The sequence below is a fragment of the Cetorhinus maximus genome, chromosome 9, assembly GCF_964194155.1.
Source record: "Cetorhinus maximus chromosome 9, sCetMax3.hap1.1, whole genome shotgun sequence".
NCBI lineage: Eukaryota > Metazoa > Chordata > Chondrichthyes > Lamniformes > Cetorhinidae > Cetorhinus > Cetorhinus maximus.
Genome location: NC_135887.1, coordinates 84262358 through 84279823, shown reverse-complemented (window position 1 = coordinate 84279823; position 17466 = coordinate 84262358). Strand labels below are relative to the sequence as shown.

Here is a 17466-nt window from a genome sequence, read left to right as displayed (position 1 = left end):
AGGAAAAGAAAACCAGCATGCTAAATCTATGTGGATAGTTATATCCTCTCAATTTAGGAGCATTTGTAAATATTCCCTGTAATGAGATCATCCCTCATTCTTCTAAACCTTTGAGGATATAGGGCCAGTTTATTCATCCTCTCATCATAGGACATTCCTCTCATTCCAGGAATTAATCTAGTGAACCTTGGCTGTACAACCTCCAATGCAGTGCTTCAGTATCTTTTTAGTTATATAATCAGACTGCACCATCAATGGCATTTCAATATTAGTCTAACCAACATTTCAAATAAATTAAGCATTATCTGTCTGCTTTTTTCTTTAAATGTAGTAAAAGCGTGGTATAAGGAGGAGTGGGGCCAACTGAGGACCAGCTACGCATAGTGGAATGCCATAAGGATCAGTGCTGGGACCTCAGCTATTTACACTCTATATTAATGAGAGAGAGAGAGAGAGAGAGAGACATAGTAATGTATCTAAGTTTGCTGATGATACAAAGCTAGGTGGGAATGCAAGCTGTGAGGAGGACACAGGGGCTGCAAAAAGGTATGGACAGGTGCAGTGAGTAGGTAACAAAGTGCCATAATTTTTTTTAAAATGGTGTGTAACTTATAAATGCCCAGAGAGACTTGGAAATACTTGTACAAGGAAAACAAAAAGTCAGCATGTGGGTACAGCAAACAATTAGGAAAGCAAATGGCACAATGGCCTTTATTACAAGGGAATTGGGGTGCAGGAATAAAGAAGTCTTTAGAAAAAAAATAAATAAATAAATAAATAAGTCTTTCTGTAATTGTAAGGGCTTTGGTGAGACCGTGCCTGGAGTACTGTGTGCAATTTTGGACTGCATATTTAAGGAAGGGTATACTTGCATTGGAGGCAGTACAGCCAAGGTTCACTAGGTTGATCCCTTGGATGACAGGGCTGTCCTATGATGAGAGGCTGAATAAACTGGCCCTATATCCTCCAAGATTTAGAAGAACGAGAGATGATCTTATTAAAACATACAAGATTCTGAAAGGGCTTGACAGGATAGACACAGAGGTTGTTTCTCCTACCTGAGGAATCTTGAAACGAGGGGGCTCATTTCATGCTAAGGGGCCAATCATTCAGGACAGAAATATTTCATTCAAAGGGTTATGAATGTTTGGAATTCTCTATTCCAGAGGGTTCTGGATGCTCCACTGTTGACCATATTTGAGGCCAACAGGCAGATTTTTGGTCTTTCAGGAACCAAGGGATAGATGGAGGTGAGTTGCTCTTGCAGACCCAGCACAGGCATGATGGGACAAATGGCCTCCTCCTGTGCTGTAACCATTCTATGATTCTATAAGTGAACCCCAATGCTTTGTTTGCACTCTGTATGATTTTATCAATCTTGTGCTACACCTTGTTGCTTTTAGTGGTTTATGTATCAGTACTCCAAGATCTATTTGTTCTTCTACAATACTTAATTCACTTTCTAAGGAATATGTCTTGACACAACACTTATGTCCCAAACAGAAATTATGATCAGGGACAGAGAAAAGCTCTAACATTTAACATAACTTCCCTCTCCCAGGTTGGATAGGCAGATACATACTTGCAACAACAGATAGTGTAAACAAATGTAATTTGCATTTTTAAAAATAAAATCAATACCAATACATTAATGTGCAAATAAGTTCAAAGCCTCCAGGAATTTATATTTATTCATTTTTTCAACAACTGCAGCCACTATTGTGTAGAGTCAGAAATATATTTAAATGTTACTGTACATAAGTGATTACAACTGACCATTTCTGTTTTTTGGTACTATTAAAGTACATTTGATAATTTACCACTTAAAAGTTCCTCCTCTGCTGACTAAGTGAAGCTCATAGTTTGTTCATATAATCTTCTGGTTTGTCTACCACTGTGGAGTAACCAGACTGTGGACATTTTTTATCTATATGATTATCTTAGTTTTGTTTGAAAATGCTTTTCTGCTCATTTTACAATGGCTACCAGATGTCCTCTGTAAACTGAGATAAGACAAAAAAAAATCTCCTGATTCCTACTCTCAATTTTTGTTCTATTTCTTTTGCCTCAAAATTTAATACTGTTTTATATGTTGGTGCAATTGTTGAACATTCTCTTGAATCACTTCCAGTGGTATACACCGACACCATGAATTCAATAGCATAGTTCCACATATTGCTGCTATCTCTTGGTGTTTCATGCCTTTAAAGTTTCATAGATCTTTGAGTTTCCTTTCTGCTTCATTTCTTTTACTCACATTAACATTCAGCAAAAGAACTAGAGAGAGGAATAAAAGTAGTAGTACTGGATATTCACAGGTTATTAATGGTTATAATCAAGCGAACAACTTGCATGTAAACAGAGTTCCACACATGCATGAAGATTTTAAAATAAGTAGGAAATAAACAGAGGATATTAAGCATAAGGGAGGAGTGAGATGGGATCATCACCCCTTGGACAAATAAGAAAAAACAAGGACTTTTCTAGCTCAGAGCAGTGCAGAATAAATAAGTAATAACTGATTAAAATGGTAACATCCAGAAGTCCATTCTGGTCACAACAATGATGGGAGTTACAGGCCACTTTCTACTGCTGACCCATAAGAAGCATTAAAGGAAGTGAAATTTTACTTTACGTATACAAGGGGCAATGTAACTCCAGTGTTGCATATTGAAAACCAGCTGTCTCCTGAGCAGCATCTAGCATAGGAAGCATTTCTGGCCTAGACCTGTCATAACCAACAGCTCTGAGGGAATACTGAAGGTTGCAAATCACATACTTCCAGGCTTGTATAATCAACATTAAACTTGAAATATCTATGTCACTTTAAATCTTTTACTGAACATTCCTACCAAATTGATAGGGGAGAAAAGAAAGGAAGTTTAAAATTTTGTGTTTCAGGGAAGTTGAATAAAGACTGCAACACTCGTCTGGCACTACAACAGATATGGTCAACCATTAATAATCTTAACCGCAGAGATCTTCTAAGCTGTTCACTGAAAAAAAAAATTAAAATTAAGCCATTTGTAAAAACTAGTTTAATATTTACTTTATAAACAAGGTGATGGAGAAGGCAGCCTTCAAAAGAATATAGGGTTCCGAGGGCTGGAGGTAGTTATAGAGAATGGGGGAAATTATAGATAGGTAAGGGGAAGTCCATGGAGGGATTTAGGCATGAAGATGCAAATTTTAAACTGGAGGCGCTAACTGTCCCAGGTTTGAGCAGAACAGGGTGTGGACAACAGGATTTTGCATAAGCTGAAGCTTATGGAGGGTAGGTGAGAGGCTGATCAGGAAAGCACTGAAAAAGTCTTCTGGGGGTACCAAAGATATGGAGGAGGCGGTCAGGAGCAGATGGGCTGAAGTTGGGCCAGAGGTACACAGTGTTGCAGAGATGGAAATTGGCAATATTTGATGAAGGAAATATGGGATTGGAAATACAGCTTTGAAGCAAATAAGACACTGACAGTTGCAAACAGACTTTCCCAGCCTGAGACGGTCGGTGGAGGTGGTAGTGAAATCACTATCAAGTGTACAGAGTTTGTGGTGGAAGCTGACTATAATGGCTTGAGTCTTTCCAATGTTTAAATGGAAACAATTATGACTTATGCAAAAACTGTTCTGGTTCTCTTGCGTGATATCCAAAGTGCCAGTGGAGGATCAACAGACACGGTGGACAGATAGAACTGAGTATCATCAGCGTACATATTGAAGCTTACCCCACGTTTGCAGGCGGTCTCACCAGGAAGCAGCTGGCAGCTGGGAATAGAGCCTAGGAGGATTCTGAAACCAATGGCACTGCAAAGAGAAGCCATTTCTGAAATGCTCTGGCTATATGGGATGCAAAAGAGTGGAACCAAGCAAGGATACATTTTCAGTCTTTCCAGCTTCCATGTTGGGAAACTGACCATGAGACTGCAGATGTGGACAATAAAAGGATTGGTGTTGGAAGAAGATGTGATTGATCGTATCGAAGGTTGTAGGGAGGTCAATAAGGAAGGATATTGCACAATGGTCACAATCAACGAGGATAGCATTTTTGACTTTGGTTTTAGTCATCCCATTCATCCTCTGCAACTCTAATCTCCCTTTCTTCTGTTTATTAAATGTGTTATCACTGGGTTTGGTGGTCCATCTGATTCAAAACACCTAAAATCCATTTGGTGCGGTTCCAATGTTCTTGTGGTATCAAGACTGCTCTGCACAATGTTATAAATAACATGCCCTGTGACTGTGATGACTTGACAATTCTGGCCTTCCTTAACCATAAGTAATGTTGGATGCAATTTTCCACTTCATCCTCTATTCTCCATTGCCAAGAATCTTGTGACTGTTCTTAACTGGTTCCACTATCTACATCCCTTTGGTATTTGGTATTGATCTTCCAGAATTCCTTAAATTCTATAACTGCTCCCATGGATTGAAAGGTAGCAAGTGTAACCCCACTATACCAAGGAAGGAGAGAGAAAACAGGGAACTATAGGCCAGTTAGCCTGACATCAGCTGGTGGAAAAATGCTAGACTCTATTATTCATGTGACAATTTGAACATCACAATTCAATTAAGCAGGGTCAACAGTGTTTTGAAAGGGAAATCATGTTTGATAAATCTACTGCAGTTTCTTTTGAAAGGTTAACTAGCAGAGTAAAGGGGATACAGTGGATGTAGGGTATATTTGGATTGCAGAAGGCATTCGATAGGATGCCACAGGAGATTAATACACAGGAATAGTTCATGGCATTGGGGGTAAAATTAGAATTGGTTGGGGATTGGTTAATGGACAGAAAACTGTAGGACTACAGGGGGATTGCAGTACAAGAATCAGAAGTCCTGCTACAATTGTATAGGGCTTTTGTGGGACTGTAGTACTGTGCAGTTTTGGTCTCCATATCTAGAGAGAGACATGCTTGCCTTGAAGGCAGCACAGCAAAGGTTCATTAGATTAGTTTCTTGGATAAGATGAGAGGCTGAGTAAACTGGGATGATACTCTCTGGAGCTAGAAAGGAGAGATGATCTCACCGAAGGAGTAATGGAGGTAACAAAGAGACAGGTTGGACTCTAAATGTTCACTCTTTTCCTCTCTACAAAGATGCTGCCAGACCTGCTGAGTTTTTCAAGCGCTTTGTTTTTATTTCCGAAGCAACTACTCTACTTGGAACTCAGCAGGAGATTCCCAGGACAGCAAAAATGCTTTAGGGATGTCCTCAAAGAATTCCTGAAGAGGTCAAACATACCCGCCGACTCTGGCTTGTGACTGACCAAAATGGAAAAGACTCTTTTGGGAAGGCACTGAACACATCAGGAGACTTCACAGGGAATGTGCAGAGGTGAAATTGAGATGTCGGAGGGAGTGCACAAACCTCCAAACAATCCATATGCCCAACCCTACAGGTTGCAGAATCTACAGATCATGAATTGGACTTAGCAGCCATCTCAGAACCCTGTAGAAGCAGCTTCAATCCTATGGGGCTGCCTAAAAAAGGAAGACAATCAAGACTGAGATCAGTAGATTTTTGGCCATCAAGGGAAACAAGGGATGCGAGGATCGTGCAAGAAATTTTTGATATAGAAGTTCAGCCATGATATTACTGCTTGGTGAAACAGGCTTGAGGGGCCTGCTCCTATTTATGTTCCTACCTAAACGTAGCCAATGTATGCCCGGTATGGCTTCTCCTCCCCCATCACCTCCGGAATCTTTCACAGATCTATCCTTGGGGTCCATGGTATAATTTGCAGTCCCATGGTCAGTTTCCCAACACATACTGATGACAACCAGCTCCACAACACTTCTCTTGTGCCGCATTCACCCCTGCTGTCAAGACAGCTTGTCTGCTTTAATTGATCAAGTTTAAAAAAAAGCCATCCACTTAGGACCATTAAATTTGCTTTCTTAGCGTTGTATCCATTAGCTTTGCTCAAACAGACGGAATTAGACCATGCAAAAATCTTAGCCTGCCCATCCCACCCACAGCTATGCTTCAACCTCATTTCCCTCCCATCTTAAACACTTATTTCCGCCTCTGCAAACCTATCTTCGTTTGACTCCTTCTCCCTGCATCTGCGACCCCTAGAGACAATTTCTCCTATATCCTTCTTGGTCACCATTCCTTCTCTTGCTCCTTAAACTCCAAAATAAACTTGTCTAAAGTTCTGGCATTTTGTCCTGCAATGATCTACTTTGGCTCTCTTTCCTCCAATATATTTAATTTAAAATGGGAAAAAGGGAATGGGTGACCACCAGACAGAGTAAAAGCACAAGGCAGGTTGTGGAGGAGTCCCCTGTGTCCATCTCCCTCTCCAACAGATTTTCCATTTTGGATACTTCTGGGGGAGATGATTTCTCAGGGGAATGCAGCAAGAGCCAAGTCTGTGGCACCACAAGTGGCTCAGCTGCACAAGGGGTGGGAAGAGTGGGGAGCAATAGTGATAGGGAATTCTATCACAAGAGGAACAGATAGGCGTTTCTGCAGCCACAACACCAGGAAGGCATGTTCCTCCCTGGTGCCAGGGTGAAGGATGTCACTGAGCAGCTGCAGGACATTCTGAATGGGGAGGGTGAACAGCCAGAGGCTGTGGTCCATATCAATACCAACAACATAGGTAAAAAGAGGGATGAGGTCCTGAAAGCAGAATATAGGGAGCTAGGAAATAAATTAAAAAGCAAGACCTCAAAAGGTAATAATCTCAGGATAGCAAGATCAGGAATAAGAGAATAGACCAGATTAATGCGTGGCTGGAGAGATGGTGTAAGAGGGAGGGATTTAGATTCTTGAGGCATTGGGGCCGATTCCAGGGAAGATGGAACCAGGTTGCAGCCCAGTAGGACCAATATCTTAGCAGGGGTATTTGCTAGTACTGTGGAGGAGGGTTTAAACTAGATTGGCAGGGGGTGGGAATCTGAGCAGGGAGACACAAGAAAGGGAAACAGATAGGAATGAAAGACAGAAAAGTAGAAAGTAAAAGTGAAAGCAGGGGAAACAAGGGCTAGCATCAAATAGGGCCATGATCCAAAAATTGTGTAAAAATGTTAAAAATAAAAGTCTAAAGGTACTGTATCTGAATGCATGGAGCATTCACAATAAGGTAGAAGAAATAACAGCACAGATAGATGTAAACGGGTATGATATGATTGTGATTATGGAGACATGGCTGCAGGGTGACCAAGGCTGGGAACTGAATATCCAAGGGTAGTCGATATTTAGGACGGACAGTCAAAATGGAAAAGGAGGTGGCATGGTGCTGTTAGTTAAGGATGAAATCAGTGCAATAGTGAGACTATTGGCTCAGAAAATCTAGATTGGGAGCCAGTCTGGGTGGAGCTAAGAAGCAACAAGGGGTGGAAAACATTAGTGGGAGTTCTCTATATAACAGTAGTAATAAGGTAGGGGACGGCATGAAACATGAAATTAAGAGATGCATGTAACAAGAGTGCTACAGGGATCATGGGTGACTTTAATCTACATATAGACTAGGCAAATGAGCAATAATACTGTGGCAGATGAATTCCTGAAGTGTGCACAAGATGATTTTTTTAGACCAGTATGTCGAGGAACCGACTAGGGGACAGGCTATCCTAGATTTGGTATTGTACAATGGAAAGTGGTTAATTAATGATCTTGCTGTGCAGGGTCCTTTAAAGAACAGTGACCATAACGTGAAAGAATTCTTCATTAGGATGGAAAGTGAAGTAGTTCGATCTGAAACTAGGGTCCTAAATCTTAAAGGAAACTATGAAGGAATGAGGCGTGAGTTGGCTAAGATAGATTGGGGAACTTCATTAAAAGTCATGATGGCAGATAGGCAATGGCTAATATTTAAGCAACGAATGTATGCATTGCAACAGTTATATATTCCTTTCTGGTGCAAAAACACAGCAGGAAAAGCGGCACAACCATGGCTAACAAAAGAAATTAAGGATAGTATTAGAACCAAAGAGGAGTAATATAAAGTTGCTAGAAAAAGTAGCAAGCCTGAGGATTGGGAGCAGTTTGGAATTCAGCAAAGGAGGACCAAGAGATTGATTAAGAGGGGAAAAATAGAGTATGAGAGCAAGGTTGCAAGCAACATAAAAGCAGACTGTAAAAGCTTCTATAAGTATGTAAAAAGAAAAAGATTAGTGAAGACAAATGCTGGTCCCTTACAGTCCGAAACAGGAGAATTTATAATAGAGAACAAGGAAATGGCAGAGCAATTCAACTACTTTAGTTCTGTCTTCAAGGAAGACGACACAAGTAACTTCCCAGAAATACTAGGGAACCCAAGGGTCTAGTGAGAAGGAATTGAAGGAAATTAGTATTACTAAAACAATAGTGGAGAAATTAATGGGAGTGAAAGCCGATAAATCCTCAGGGCCTGATAATCTACATCCCAGGGTACTAAAGGAGGTGGAATTGGAAATAGTGGATGCGTTGGTTGTCATCTTCCAAAATTCTGTAGATTCTGGAACAGTCCTGGCAAGATTGGAGGGTGGCAAATTTAACCCCACAATTGAAAAAAGGGAGGGAGAAAACAGTGAATCACAGACCAGTTAGCCTAAGATGAGTGGTAGGGAAAATGCTAGAGTCTATTATAAAGGATGTTTAACAGGGCAGTCAGAAAATATCAATGGGATTAGACAAAGTCAACATGGATTTATGACAGGGAAATCATGTTTGGCAAACCTACTGGAGTTTGAGGACATAACTAGCAGAATAGATAAGAGAGAACCAGTGGATGCAGCGCATTTGGATTTTCAGAAAGCTTTTGATGAAGTCCCACATAAGACGTTAGTGTGCAAAATTAAGGCACATGGGATTGGGGGTAATATATTGGCATGGATTGAGAATTGTTTAGCAGACAGCAAACAGGTAGTAGGAAGATATGGGTCCTTTTCAGAGTGGTGGGCAGTGACTAGTGGGGTACCGCAGGAATCAGTGCTTGGGCCCCACCTATTCACAATATATATCAATGATTTGGATGAGTGAACCAAATGTAATATTTCCAAATTTGCTGACGACACAAAACTGGGTGGGAATGTGAGCGGAGGAGGAGGGTGTTAAGAGGCTTCAAGGCGATTTAGACAGGTTGAGTGAGTGGGCAAATACATGGCCGATGCAGTATAACGTGGAAAAGTGTGGTTACCCACTTTGGTAGGAAAAACAGAACGGCAGAGTATTATTTAAATGGTGATAAATTGGGAAATGTTGACGTACAAAGGGACCTGGGTGTCCTCATACACCAGTCACTGAAAGCAAGCATGCAAATGCAGCAAGCAGTCAAGATGGCAAATGGTGCGTTGGCCTTCACTGCGAGAGGGCAAGGATGTCTTACTGCAGTTATACAGGGCCTTGGTGAGACCACACCTGGAGTATTGCATGCAGCTTTCTCCTTATCTAAGAAAGGATATACTTGCCATAGAGGGAGTGCAGCGAAGGTTCACCAGGCTGATTCCTAGGATGGCAAGATTGTCGTATAAGGAGAGATTGGGCAGACTAGGCCTGTATTCACTGGAGTTTATAAGAATGAGAGGGGATCTTATTGAAACCCTCAAAATTGACAGCGATGAAGGCTGGATGCAGGGATGATGTTTCCTTTGGCTGGGGGTCTAGAACAAGGGGTCGCAATCTCAGGGTACAGGGTAGACCATTTAGGACTGAGATGAGGAGGAACCTATTCACTCAGAGGGTGGTGAACCTATGGAATTCTCTATCACAGAAGGCTATAGAGGCCAAGTCACTGAAAATATTTAAGGAGGAAATAGATAGATTTCTGGGCTCTATAGGCGTCAAGGGGTATGGGGAGAGTGTGAGAGTACGGTGTTGAGATAGAGAATTATCATATTGAATGGCGGAGCAGGCTCAAAGAGCCTAATGACCTACTCATGCTCTTCTATGTTTCTTAAATCCTCACAGCATTACGCCATCTTGTCTTCACAAGCTCTTCCAGCTTTGGATCCTCTCCTGTGGCTCTATCTTTTAGAACTCCCTAAACCTCTCTGCCCACCATTAGAAATCCAGCGTTTAACAAAATTTTTTGGTCTTCCTTCGTAATCTAAGCTTTCATGGCTTGGTTAGTATTCATTTCTAAAACTGCCTTGGGGCTGTCTGTTGTTCAAGATGCTATCTAAAAACTTTGCTGTAAACCTCAAGTGAGTGTTGGGACTTGCAAGGACACTCACCAATTTAGTCTCCAACAGGTTCATATGTTAAGAATTGCCACTTAGATGAGGTACTGGGGTCAACTGAAGCCTGGCAATCAAGCTCAACATGACTGCATGCTTTTAAAAGAGGGAAGGAAAAAAATTCTCATTCGGCACACTGTGACCAAATAATTCCTGGGCAAGATCGTGGCAGACCTAATTTTTCAGAGCTGGAAACACAACCCTCAAAACTCACTCAGGAAAGTAATGTCAATTGTAATGATTACACAGAGAAAGTCACATGGCGTATTATGATTCCGGTTCTCCCTCTCCATGCCCAACACTTCTTGTCAGCAGTGCAAAAGTCAGCTTTCATAGGCAGCACGTGCTTCCGATGAACCAGAACTTGATCTTGTATATCTAGGATAGCTGACCTCCAACAGAACAATTCACCCTTTTAACCAGTGATGCATGCCTGAGAAATAGTACAGGAAACTGCAGTATATTCCTGACCTCTCCAACTGACAGGCCACATGTTCAGACTCAAAGTTACTGAATGTGTGTTTAAAATCCTGCTGAAATTTTTAAAAAGCGAGATTTAAACAGATTGCATTATTCCGTTGTCATCAGCTCCAAAACCTAATAATTATTTTTATAACTTTGACGTGTAATGTGTCTATGAAATGCCAAGTTTCACTTGAAACAGAATCCTAATCAGAGCTTTAAACAGGGAGTTGAGAAGAAAATGGGCAGATATTTAGAAAGAAAGATATTTTTAAAAATTGGATATGGGACAGTTATTTGCAAGTTTGGAGGTTTGAAGGTGAGTTTATTTGAGGGGTTGGCGACAACAGTTGTGAGGAGGGAATGGGACAATGAGAGGGATAATATCAGTTAGCTTGTGGAGGCAGCTCAGGGAAGAGAGATGGATGGTTAGCAACTTGCTGGGAAGGGAGTCAAAGACCAGAAAGTGGCATAGACATGTTTCAAGACAGCATGAGGGGAGATGAGAAAGACTATAAAGCTCCATTAATGTTTGCTGGTCAATCAGGGAGCACACTGCGGAGAGGTTTGGCTTATTGGGCAAAGAGAGGGAGCAAAAAGCAGCAGGGATGGCTGATCAGATTACCAATCTTCGAGGCCCACCATTTAAGGAAAAGTGGCACTGGAGAGGTTGCACAAAAGGTTGACATGGCTGATAACAGAAATGCATTGGTATACATTTCAGGAAAGGGTTGGCAGGGTGGGTCTCTCCTCTCTTGAAAGAAATGCCGACAGGTCACCTGCGAGGTCTTTAAAATTATGAAAGGTTTTGCTAAGAGTGGATACAGAGAGAACGTTGCCTCTCGTAGGGAAGAGTATAACTAGACGCAAAGTCAAGTCACCATGAAATCCACCGGGAATTCAGAAGAAACTTCTTCACCCAAGAGTGGTAAGAAAATGGAACTCACTACCACAGGGTGTGATTGAAGTGAATAGTACAGATGTATTTAAGGAAACTAGACAAGCACATGAGAAGGGAATAGATAGTTACAATAATAGGTTTAGATGAGAATAGATGGAGGAGGCTCAAGTGGAACATAAACATCAGCACGGACTGGTTGGGCTGAATGGCTTGTTTCTATATCGTAAATTTTATGCAAGCCCACGAACTCCTTACACTTTAAGGGGGCAGGTTAAGAGGGGAGTAAGTTGTTAGTACACAGTTTATTTTTTTGCACTATTTTTTCTGTTTGCGGTGTTCATTTTCATAGAGAGAGGCCCAAAAGCACCACGTCACCAGAATAGCAACAATTCTGGTGCAGGGTCAGTTTTCCCCACTCATAATTGTTTTCTATGGGCCCCTGTTGAAAGTGCGCACAACAGAAGAGTATGACATGGTTATGGGCCCTGTGCTTGACCCATCTACCAGAGTTATACCAAAGCCCACTTAGAATTGAAACTCACTCCAGCAAACTATTAGATGATGACTGTTGTCAAAGTAGAGTCAATATTTTGGGAAGAGAGAAAATAGGTGAAAGTAAAGGCAGGTTTTAATTTAAATGCATTTATCAGTATTGTGTTTTGTAATGGGATTTTTAAAAAATATAAACTTTAAAACCACACCAATGCAAATCTGTTGAGATAATTACTCAAACAGAAACAGGTAGACACACATGAGACAGAAGATAGCAGTTTCAAGACCCACTCCAGGACTTATGCACATAATCTAGTTCGACATCTTTAGCACAGTAATTGGGGAAGGGAGAGAGGTTTGTCCAAGGTGCCATTTTTCACACCATTACATTATGTCTTAGTATTCATTTTCACCCCAAAAGTCACCAAGGTACATTAACTGATCATCTTTAGCCATCAAGTTGTTGAATACATTTCAAAATTAATTCATTGGTTGTGAGGTCCTTTGGCAAGTCTGGAGAAATTGATAAATAGTTTGCATTTGTATAGCAATTATATATCCCAAGAACATTTAGAAGCACTTCAATCAATTCATTACTTTTGAAGTGTGGTCTCTAATGTATGCAAACGCAGCAGCCAACAAACACACAACACCCTGGTCAGTGAAACTTTAGAAATGAAGTTGGTGTACTTTGGTGATAAGGGTTGAGGAAAGATGATTAGCTCAAATTTCCTATTCAGCTTCAAATAGTGCAATAGAATCTATTTCATCAACCTGAACAACCTAACTCAGCCTCATTTTAATTCCTGCCACTTCCTACATTGTAAGATCCCCTCAGTGAACTGAGCCTTGTATTGTGTTCATGTAGTACACGTGGTACACCTTGGAATCTGAAACCACGAGGTGACACACCACTACTCCGAACCAAACTAATATTAATAGCTAGGCTTTGATATATCATATTCATTTTTCTATTTAAATGGAATGATAAAAAGGGTGACAGATTAGAATATCAAAGGGACCTAAATATCACCTCATTTTTAAACAGAAAGCGAGGACCTACTGCATTTCAGATGAATATTACATATTTCAGAAATGGCCAAAGTAACTCAGTCAAAATAAACTACATCACAAAACCGATGCTGGACATTCGTGCTGCCCACCAACCCTTGATGCATTCTCAGCAGCTGACCAAATTCACACTTGAATCTGAACAAAATTAGATAAGTCATAAAGAAGCTAATTTTCCATTTTTAAAGACATTTAAATAATCAAATTACCAAGCGGCGAACTACTGAAGGAAGTGAAGCAGTAGCCCACTAGTGAACTTTTTAAAATTGTGGTAAAAGCCTTCAAAATGAGCGAGACCCCCAGATCCTGGGCAGGCTTCCATTTAACAGTGGCTTAATTTTACTTGAAGAAACCTGCACAGTAAACATTGCAGTGCGGCCACTGAACTAAAAAGCCTCAAATCCAGCGCAACACGCAACTCGGAGCTGGTGTGCGAGGGGAGGCCCGAAGCCCCAGGGCCCCTCCACATGTCACCCTGTCCGTCTCCGTAACACGGCCACCCTTCATCCTCAACCCCACCCCGCCCCCCGGCACCTTGTTGACTCTCCCGTCCCTCCCCTCGCGCCTGACCCTATCTCCTATCTCCTTCTCCTTCACCTGTACCTGCACCACCGCAACGGTTGCTCTGGCACGGCCGCCTCTCAGTCACCTCCGCGCGCTAATGGCGGACACCAAAGAGGCCGCTTCCCATTGGCCGCCGCCCAGCGCGATTCCCGCGTTGACGTCAGAGCGCACGGAAGCCGCCAATTAGAAACCGAGCCTCGGCTGGGTACTGGGCTTGTGAGCTCTTAAAGGGAAACGTATTTTAATTTACCGGCTAAAAATAGAGCTCTCGAAGAGACGCTGCGATCCACATAATAGTTCAGTTCTAGTCAATGGTTTGGCTCGAAGGTGTGAAACGTCCCATTCTATATAAATGCATGTTATTCTCTTCCTTAGTTTTATTTATGTGCAGCTTTGTCCTGGACTCTCCAGGAATTGATTATTTATCTCTTGGGCGCAACTCCCATCATTCATTGGGCATTATAAAGTTATTTTTTCACTAGTTACAAAAATATTTGAGAGTTAAAAAGCTGCCATTTGACTAGTTGAGGTTAGGAGACTGTGTGAAGAAACCTCGAAGAATACAGTGGAGTCGCTAACCCTGAGTGATAGGACTGGATTTTTAAGGGGGTGGGCCGCGGTGTTACCTCCCTCCAAAAAAGGCAGTGGGAATCCCGACGGCTGCCCCGCAGCAATTTATCACTGGAAGCGACGTTAATCGCTTTAAAGCGAGACTTCCGCCCCTCTCTCCGAGGAAGTCCTGCCTTTGAGAGTTGTTGGTCAATCGGATAACCGGTAGTCTCAGCAGCGCCAGTTAGGGACAGCGGCCACTCTGCGGGGACTACTAGTCCCACCACACCGAGGAGCCCAATTAAATCCAACGTTGGGGTCTCGGGAGGAGGTCCAAGGAGTCTCGGGGAGGGGGTTTGGAGCCGGGCTCGAGGGGGTGGGGGAAAAGGGGGGTTGGGTGAGATAATAGGGTAAGGGGGGGGTGGTTGGGGTAAGCGGGGGGCAGGAGGGAGGTTGGGGTAAGGGGGGGTGGGGGGCAGGAGGGATGTTGGGGTAAGGGGGCGTGGGGGGCAGGAGGGAGGTTGGGGTAAGGGGGGGTGGGGGGCGGGAGGGAGGTTGGGGTAAGGGGGCATGGGGGGCAGGAGGGAGGTTGGGGTAAGGGGGGTGGGGGGCAGGATCGTGGTTGGCATAAGGGGAGGTGGGGGCAGGAGGGGGGTGAGGGGGCAGGAGGGGGGTGAGGGGGCAGGAGGGTTGTTGGGGGTAAGGGTGGTGGTGGGGTTAAGGGGTGGTGGGGGTAAGAGAGTTGTGGGAATGGGGTAAGAGGGTTGTGGGGGTGAGATAAGGGGGCTGGTGAGGTAATGGGGCGGGGAAGCTAGGGTAAGATGGGATGGAGTAAGGGGTGTGGGGGTTCTGAGGTAAGGGGGTGAGGGGGTGACGTAAGGGGGATGGGGTGGGGTAAGGGGGTTGGGGATGGAGTGAGGTGGAGTGAGGTGAGGTAAAGGGTGGGGTAAGAAGGGGTGGATGGTTGGGTGGGGTAAGGGGGGTGGGGTAAGGGATGTGGCAGGGCTAGGGAAAGGGGAGTGTGGGGAGGGGCAAGGGGGTGGTTTATGGGGGTGGGGCAGGGTGGTTTATGAGGGTAGGGTAAGTAGGGTGGGAGTGTGGATTAAGGAGAGGTGGGGGTGGGGTGGGTAGGGTAAGGAGGGGTGGAGGGTGTGGGGTAAGGAGGGGTGGAGGGTGTGGGGTAAGGAGGGGTGTGGGTGGGCTAAGGGGTTGGGGTGAGGTAAGGGGTGGTGTGGTGAGGGGGTGCGGGTGGAGTAAGGTGGATGGGGTGGGATAAGGGGTGGGGGTGGTTGGGGTAAGGGGAATGGAGTGGCTTAAAGTTGGGGTAGAGGGTTGGGTGGGGAATGGTGTGGGGGTGGGATAAGAGGGGTGGGGTGAGGGAGGTGTTTGCTAAAGGGGGTTTGAGGGTGGTGTATGGGGGGTGGGGTAAGGGGGGGTTGGGGGTGGTGGGGTAAGGAGGGGTAGGGTGGGTAAAGGAGGGTGGAGTTTGGAGGTGCTGCATGGGGGTTGAGGTACTGGGGGTGGGGTAAGAGGGGAATTGGAGTAAGGGGGAATGTGGTGTGGGGTTAAGGGTGATGGGGTGGTGAAGGAGGTGAGGTAAAGGGGGGGTTGACCTTGATGGAAGTGCCGCCGATGGATGTAGAAATATCCCCCTTTCGAGGGGTCAAATGGCCTACTGCTCATAATACGTATGTTTGTATATCATTCTGGATGGATGAGATGAACTGGGCTAGATGGCCTTTGTCATCCGTCATTATTTTGAGAATAGAGGGTGGAATCTAGGCTAGAGTTTTCTTTATTTTGTTGCTAGTGAAGGTTTACTGTGAACGGGATTTGTTGGGTGAGATTGCCAGGACAGAGTGCGTAATGGCTCATAGTGAATCAGTAACCTACACTGCACATGTCTCAAGAGTTTTTTTCCATTGACTCCAATCTTGTACTTTTGTCTACTTACCTATTATCCCACTCTATCTTGGTGATTTTTAGAATTTTTGAGGTATTGAGATATCATGAAAAAATTGTGTTGCATAGTAGATATTGAAAATATATTGTATTGAGAAGCAGCTCATTCTTCAGACTTGCTGATCAAGAAAACACAGATGCAATCGTGAACCATTCAGGCTTTGTCCTCTGGCCTCTGAAAAGTTGTGTCACACAGAGACAGCTGAGAGCTCCAACACTTGTCACTGGCAGTGAAGACCTATGTTGTTCAATCATTCCACTTTGCTCAGGAGTAATTTGATCTTTCTACCTGTGAGATTACCGATAAAATAGAATCCAATTACACCCCTTGTATGATAAGTTACATCTCCTGCATTACCACTGACTACTCCCTCTGTTACCTCCTCAAAAAAAGCAATAAAGTTGGTCAAGCAAGATTTTCCCTTTTGAAATCCATGCTGACTATTCATTATTATATTTTTCTTTTCTAGACGTTCTTTTATTCTCTCCTTTAGTATGGATTCAATTATTTTTCCTACCACTGATGTCAAGCTAACTGGTCTGTAAATCCCTGGGCATGTTCTGTCTCCTTTCTTAAATATAGGAATTATGTTATCTATCTTCCAGTCCTCTGGCTCTACACCTTTTTCTAACGAATTACTAATTATGTGTAGTAATGCCTCTGCTATCTCTTCCCTAGATTCTTTCAATATGTGTGAATGCAATCTGCGCAGACCGGAGTTTTTATCCTCTTTGAGTTTGATTTGTTTATTCAATGCATTCCTTTTTAAAAATTTAAATGCACTTATATCATTCCTCACCTCATTAATCAATGTCATGTCTACTTGTTCTATCTCCCTGGTAAACACCAAAGTGAAATAATTATTTGATGTTTCTGCCATTTTTCCATTCATTACTTGTGGTATTATCCTGTCTATGCCTTAATGGTCTTATTCTCTTGCTAGCCTCTTTTTTTTATGTGATTTACCTGTAAAATATTTTACTGTTTTGTTTTATGTTCCTTGATAATTTAGTTTCATAGTTCCTCTATGCCTTCCTAACTTTTTAAAAATTTATTTTCTAATCTCTTTGTATTCTAGAAACATAGGAGCAGGAGTAGGCTTTTCAGCCCATTGAGCCTGCACTGCCATTCAGTACGATCATGGCTGATCATCCAAGTCAATGCCTTTTTCCTCACACTATCCCCATATCCGTTTACTTCATTGGTATTTAGAAATCTGTCAATCCCTACTTTAAACATGCTCAATAACTGAGCTTCCACAGCTCTTTGGGGTAGAGAATTCCAAAGGTTCACAACTTTCTGAG

General features: G+C 43.0%; 1 protein-coding gene across 3 annotated transcripts in view; it reads right to left on the bottom strand.

Annotated features, from left to right (window-relative positions):
• Nucleotides 1–13812, bottom strand: part of nap1l4b (nucleosome assembly protein 1-like 4b) — a 101676-nt gene extending 87864 nt beyond the window's left edge. Inside the window, exon 1 of one of the 3 annotated variants that reach the window (XM_078548971.1) lies at nt 13690–13812. The gene's annotated coding sequence lies outside the window, so the exon portion shown is untranslated. Of the gene's footprint in view, nt 1–13683 lie in introns of all 3 variants that reach the window. The other 2 variants (XM_078548973.1, XM_078548972.1) reach the window with 2 other exon arrangements.
• Between the last annotated feature and the right edge of the window lie 3654 nt (nt 13813–17466).